Here is a 6975-nt window from a genome sequence, read left to right as displayed (position 1 = left end):
GTTAAACAAGAGGGAAGGCCAAAGTGAGGATGCTTGAACCTCACTTTGAAGGGTGAACAAAATAGTCATGGTAAGCAGAGGGAGAGGGGAGGAGGAGGAGAGAGAGGAGAATAGGAGGCAGGATCAGGTGTGGGAAGGGCCGGGAGAATGAATGGAAAACTGCACCTGTTGGGGGGTGGGTGGGGTGGAGTTGGGACAATCTCTAGGAAGTCCCAGAGATCTGGGATGGGCTAGGCTTCCAGGTTTCAATGCAGATTACCTTAGCTGAGATGCCTAACAGTGGGGACATAGAACCTGAAGAGGTCACTTCCTATAGCCAGGAAGGACCCCAGTGGAGGGATAAGGACACCAACACAACTACAGAACTTCTGATCCCAAAATTGTCTTGCCTGAAAGAAATGCAGGGACAAAGGGAGCAGAGTTTGAAGGAATAGCCAACCAATAACCAGTCTAACTTGAGACCCATTCTATGGTCAAGCAGCAATCCTCAACACCATTAATGATAACTCTGTTATGCTTATAGACAGAGACCTAGCATAACTGTCCTCTGAGAGACTCTGTCTTGCAGCTGAGTCAGACAGATGCAGACACCCATAGCCAAACATTGGACAGAGGTTGGGGACTCTTATGGAAGAATTGAGGGAGGAAGTGAAGGCCCTGGTGGGAATAGGAACCCCAGAGGAAGAACAACAGTGTCAACTAACCTCTACCCCTGGGAGCTCTCAGAGACTGAACCACCAACCAAAGACCATACACCACCTGGACCAGTGCACCTGGCAGATATGTAGCAGAAGGCTGCCTTATTCTGCATCAGTGGGAGAGGATACGCCTAATTCTTCAGAGACTTCATGGGCCATAGTGGAGGTACCCTCTCAGAGGATAGGGGGAGGGGCTCTGGGAGGGGGGCAGCATTTGGGATCTACATAAATAAATTTAAAAAAAGAAAAAAGAAAAATAAACATTTATCTCATTAATACACAAATCAATTTTTGTCTTTAATAAATTGTAAAATTATTTGTACACAAAAATTTTCTCAAAATAAATTTGTTTACTAGTAAATATTTGATTTGTCTACCTAATATATATATGTCTGAATATGTACATATACATCATATACAAATACAAATATGTCATATACATAAACACATACAAATATACCACATACACATACACCATACACATATGCATTATACATATATGCATTATACATTATATATATGTAGATGTACATGTACATGTACACATACATATACATATACATTCTGGGTCATGTAAATACTTCCTAACTGTAAAGGTGTAATAATAGATGAAAAGAGTCTATACATGTCTGGTTTAATACAATAGAATGTATTGCTTATTAAAACAGAAAGTCCTAAGTGTAGCTCTTGACAGGGCCTTACTCCTGTTAAAGACCCTAGGGGAAAAAAGACCCATTCTTGACTCTTAGATTCTGGTGGTTTCTGAAATACTTGGTGTTGTAGGTTTGTGATAGTACTTCGCTGCCTCCATCCTCATTTGGTGTGCTTATCTTTATGGCTGTGTCTACATTTACCATTTTCTCATGAGGGTGCCAGTAACTGGAGTGGGGTTCAGCTGAATCCTTCATGATCTCATTTTTTTATTGGATTACATTTGTCAATAACTTATTTCTAGTGATCTCACAGTCACAGGTACTGTGGATTAGGGCTTGGACACATCTTTTTATAAACACACAGTTCGTTCTTTAAAAGCATGCCGCCATGTTGATTGCTGTCAGTAACAGGCAAGGCCATCTGCTTCCTCAAGCCCCATCAAAGTGCGGTATTATCACATTCAAAACTTTTTGTTCCTAAATGATATCTTAGCCCTCCTGTTTTTCTTGTTAAGAAAGATGTGAAATGCACTTACATAGGTGGATGCACTGTTTGGTAAACTCTTTGTGCTGGTTCAGGCTGTAATTAAAAGTGTGCTGGAGTTTTTCAGGGCTGTGAAGCATAGAGTGAATGCTTGTGACAGTGGCTGTCATCGTCTGCCAACATTTTGCTAGCTTGTGTTTTCCATTCTGTCTGCCTCCCATGCATTCAGCTACTCCAGACATCTTAACATTCTGTTTATTAGAACTTCGGCCTGGAACTCTGACACAAAGAATGTAAGAGACAGACACAAACATCAACGCTAGTATTATATTTTTCAAAAATTCCCAGTGACCCGCTACGTTTATCTAATGTGCTCTAGTTATCTCGAAATTCCCTTAAAATATTATTCTTTAGTTTATAAAATAACAGAAAGGTCAAGATTGTGTCTTCGGTTCTTTTCCATTTTAAAATTTGGAGATTTAGTCTCTAACACTGCATAACAAATGCAGAGAAAACTCTCAGTCAGAAGCCTTGAAGTTCTGCCTGATAATGAGGTCATTACTGGCCTGTGGATTCTGCCGAGCACTCTCCCCATGTTCTCGTTCTTCAGCCTGTAATAGTCTTATCTATTGTGCTACCATTAGATTGTTACCTATTACTACTCTGAAAATAGAGTGGCTTGGTTATCTAAGAGAGCTTTGTTCTAAAAACATTTTTTTTAGATGTGACTATAGACTACAATGTCACCTTAATCTTTCTGGGAGCCTAATAAGGAATGAAAAATGTTCTTGGTGATGATATTGTAGGCTTGTCCATTTCTCATTTGTCATATCTTATTAATTCTTTTCAATATCTTGGCCTTTCCTTTCCTTTGTCCCTGGATCATTTGTATACTGCTGTAGTATATATGCTGTCCCTCCTAGGCAGAGTTAGATTGCTGCTGTTCATAGCTGGCATTCATTAACTCCACTCTCATGCAATCTTTCCTCATCTGTGAAAGCTGGAGATAAGAAAGAATGCAGCTTTATGGAGTTGTCATGAAGATTGAGATAATCGTGTTAAACACGTAGAAGCAATGTCCAGCACACAGAAGGTACAAAATAAAGCATTAGTTTACCCACGTCTCGAAGGCCCCCGCCTTAATCCAGTTCAGTTTCCCCTGCCAGAATACAAACTATACAAGGAGTAATAGGGCTATACGGAACATTGCCCCTTCTCACAGGAGACTTTTAAAGTTCAAATTGACCAAAGTAAAAGGATATTAAACAATTACTTTCTTAGTCAACTCCACCACTCACACGACTACTGAATCGTCACCTGTACTTAATGGGTGTCCTATGCACAGCAAGCTATCAACATTTCTCCATGTCATTGCAGAAGTGTTGTTGGTATGCTGTTCAGACTTCTGGGTGGCAGTGATAATTCTAATGATGGAAGGGCACTTGTTCCCTTTCCTGTTCTCCTATCTTCTAGGTGGGAAAACACACTCTGTTTTCTTCATGGGGTAATGACTTGTGCAGAAAACTGGAAGAACCAAACTTTGTTGTTAAAAATGATTAAAAAATTAAGTTTTCCTTTACACATGAGCGGACACCTGCCTGTAACTAACACAGCATCTTTCTTCTCTTCTTTCCCCCACCCCCTACATCTCCCACAGATACTGACTGTGTATCCCTTTCTCCTACTTGGCCAACAATTCTTTGGTGCTCTTCCCGTGAAGGAGCAGGAAGTCCAGTTGACAAATGTGCCTTTTGGGCCAGAGTTGTGAGCTGCTCCAGCATCCCTTCAGCCTTAGGAATTGCCGTAGGAATCCCAAGTAGTTAGATGACACTACTTGCTTTTAGTTAGCCTATGTTTTTCTGTAAGTAAGTGCATCTCATGGAGGACTTGTGAAATTAGCGTTCTATACAGTGCTCACTCAGATAATAGCTCCTTCATGACTACCCTAATGAGTTCAGGTTCCTCTGCCTAATATGATGCTGCTCAAATATATTATTTTCTTTTATTCTTGACATTTGTTTGAGGAATGTCAATAATGTTTTTACATTGGGATTGCAAAGGTATTGAGATATAAAATCTTCATAAAAGTCCTATGGATTAGATGAATAGAAAGACACTCAAAGCAAAAAACCCCCACATATAATGTGCTAAAATGTCTTCCATAGTTTGAACAAAGAACTGAAATAACATTCTCATTATAAATTAGCCAATCTTTCATATTCTGTTCTAAGAACAGGAAGTTGACTGAGTGCATAGTAGGAGACGGTCCACGTACTAGTTTAACATGAAAGAGAGAGTGATTTTTTTCTCAGAAAGAGTGAGTGGAAACTTCATAGAAATGTAGGGGACACACACACATGCACACATACACACACACACACTGCATACTTGCCACACACACACAAGTACACACACACATATACAAGTATACACACACAAGTACACACACATGTACAAGTATACACACACACATACAAGTACACACACACACACACACACACACTAGTCAGAGAGAATACAAAGGCAAGCACCTACTAGTAAAGTTGTATGAAAAAAAGAAGCATGAATCTATATTTCTCCCTCCAAGTAGGTTTCTGTCTATAAGCCATTGCCCTGTGCAGTATGCTTAAGTGAAATGCTTGTAGAGATAAGCTTTTGAAGGGAGTTTCTTTATTTTCGTTTATTTCTCCTTTTATTGAAAATGATTTTTCTCCCATAATATATCTTGATTATGATTTTTCCTCCTACTCCCCCCAGTTCTGCCCCACCTCGCCTCCCATCTGGATCCACCCCCTTTCTCTCTCTTATTAAACAACAATTGGGCTTCTAAAGGATTGGCTAGGTTTCATGAGGATCCTGTAGAATTGACTCACCGATTTTAGAAAGTAACAGAGACACAAGGACAGAAAAAAGTAACCATTTATGGAGGAATCCTTCAAAGGTTTTAACCCCCGATGTTGAAGGGTACTCAGCAGGGGTCATGTTCAAGACCACGGCACAGAGCAGTGGCTTGGTCCTTTCCAGCAGGGTGGCACAGCAACAGCGAGGACTTGACCAGGTTGTCTGACTGTGGGAAGCGGTGCTGCCTATGTTCCAGTTGGCTCGGCTACTAAACAGACAACAAAGAACTGAAGGAGTGAAATTTCTAGCCAGAAAACTACAGGGTACCTCTACGGGCACAGTTCTGAATCAACAGTAACTCTACAAGCCAGAACCCTCCTGCAGAGGAAACATCTCAACTGCTGTCTTCAAAGGCTACCCTAGTTAGGGACCCTTCCTTACAGATCCTCATTTGGCTAGAGAAAATGACAACACTGAGTCTGAGGAACGTAAGTTACAGAGGGACCAATCAATGTCCCTGCTTATTGGGAGGAGTTGGTGCTGGACCTGTGGAGGCGGTGGCCGGGGAGATCAAGACCTTCTACGCACAGGAGACCTGAGTTTTGTATATGAGTACACTGTTGCTGTCTTCAGACACACCAGAAGAGGGCACCAGATCCCATTACAGATGGTTGTGAGCCACCATGTGGTTGCTGGGACTTGAACTCAGGACCTCTGGAAGAGCAGTCAGTGCTCTTAACCACTGAGCCATCTCTCCAGCAAGACCTGAGTTTTGGGAATCGACAACTTCTCCTCATCTGTGGGCGTGACTTATGCCACATGGGAGGTGGTGGAAGCTGGTCCAGCTTGATCGCTGAGGTGGTGGCCGGGGCCAGGGTGCTAGCACAGCAGTGGCAGTGATCTCTTGGCCATCAATTTGTCACCATCCATGTGTTTCAGCGCCTTCTCTGCTTCATCTGGATTCTCAAATTCCACATACGCATAGCCTTTGGATAGGTGAGGACTCATCCTTTCTACAGGCATGTCAATCATTTTAATTTTCCCGTAAGTAGAAAATAGTTCCATGGTATGATCCTTGGTTACATTCCTGGTGAGCCTCCCAGTGTGCACTTTGGTGGGTTTCGGTGAAGGGCTCCCCTTTTCCTGTCTTTTTTCATCTCTTTTAGCTGGTTTGGATTTGGAGCAGGAACGCAGCCTGTTGTCATGCCTGTGCAAAGCAGGGGTTGGGGAGCTGCTAGAACTGGAGCTTCCGGATGTGCTGGAGCTTCCTGAGCAGCTGAATGCAGAGGACAAGCTAGAGCCACTGCTTGAGCCTGTGCTCGTGCTGGAGCCCGAGCTGGAGGTCGAGCTGGACCTAGACCGGGTGCTACTGCTTCCGCTTGAAGCTCTGTGTCTCTTCCGAGTCTTATCTCTGCTACGATCCTTCTCAATTGACTCTTTACTGGCTCCTTTATTTTTAGATCTATCCTTGGACTTCTCATCAGAGCGGTCCTCGCGTTTGATAGGAGAAGGAACCCTAGTGCTGACTTTTTGTTATTCTCTTTGACTCCTAGCAAGCTTTTCTTTTTCACTCCTGATAAGTCCATTCTCCCCTTCTTCAAGGCAGCAATGTCAGCCTCACTTATTTGAACTCTCACTTCTAACTTGAGTCTAACAAACGATCCCTAATGGACTGCAATTTATGCCAAAGAGCAACATCTTCCCAAGGCCGCCACCTCCTCCCGCTCTTCTCAGACCCCTCTTTCTCTTCCGTCCTTCCTTCCTTCCTTCCTTCCTTCCTTCCTTCCTTCCTTCCTTCCTTCCTTCCTCTCTCCCTCCCTCCCCCTCCCTCCCTTCCTTCCACCCTCTCTCCCTCTCTCTCTCCCTCCCTCCTTCCCTTTCTTCCTTCCTTTCTTTTTCTACCCCCTCTCTTTCTTAAGGAAATACACTCTGTTGTAAATGGAGACACTTTTCCATACAGAGAAGCATTTGTGACCATTAGATATTACACCCCAAATTTATATTCCTTGTAAATCAAATAAAAGCCAGAGAAGAAAATTTGTGGTTACCAATTAAATATTTTAATTATTCTTCTATGCATTATAAGGAGGAGTTATAATTCTCCACACTAAGAATTAGAACACATTGCTCTGATTGTGGTGGCACACTTCTATAATTTCAACCCGTGGGAAGTTGAGGCAAGAAGGTTATAAACTTATGGCTATCTTCGGCAATAGGGCAACCTAGTGAAATGCTGACTCACCTATGTGGGGGAAGAATTAAAGGACATGGAGACACATCACATTGGTTTTCTAACACT

At 42.5% G+C, this 6975-nt stretch overlaps 1 pseudogene; it reads right to left on the bottom strand.

Moving 5' to 3' along the window:
- Positions 1–5197: 5197 nt before the first annotated feature.
- Positions 5198–6262, bottom strand: Rnps1-ps3 (RNA binding protein with serine rich domain 1, pseudogene 3; annotated as a pseudogene).
- Between the last annotated feature and the right edge of the window lie 713 nt (positions 6263–6975).

This window comes from Rattus norvegicus, chromosome 1, assembly GCF_036323735.1.
Source record: "Rattus norvegicus strain BN/NHsdMcwi chromosome 1, GRCr8, whole genome shotgun sequence".
Taxonomy (NCBI): Eukaryota; Metazoa; Chordata; class Mammalia; order Rodentia; family Muridae; genus Rattus; species Rattus norvegicus.
This window is presented reverse-complemented; position numbering and strand designations above follow the sequence as displayed.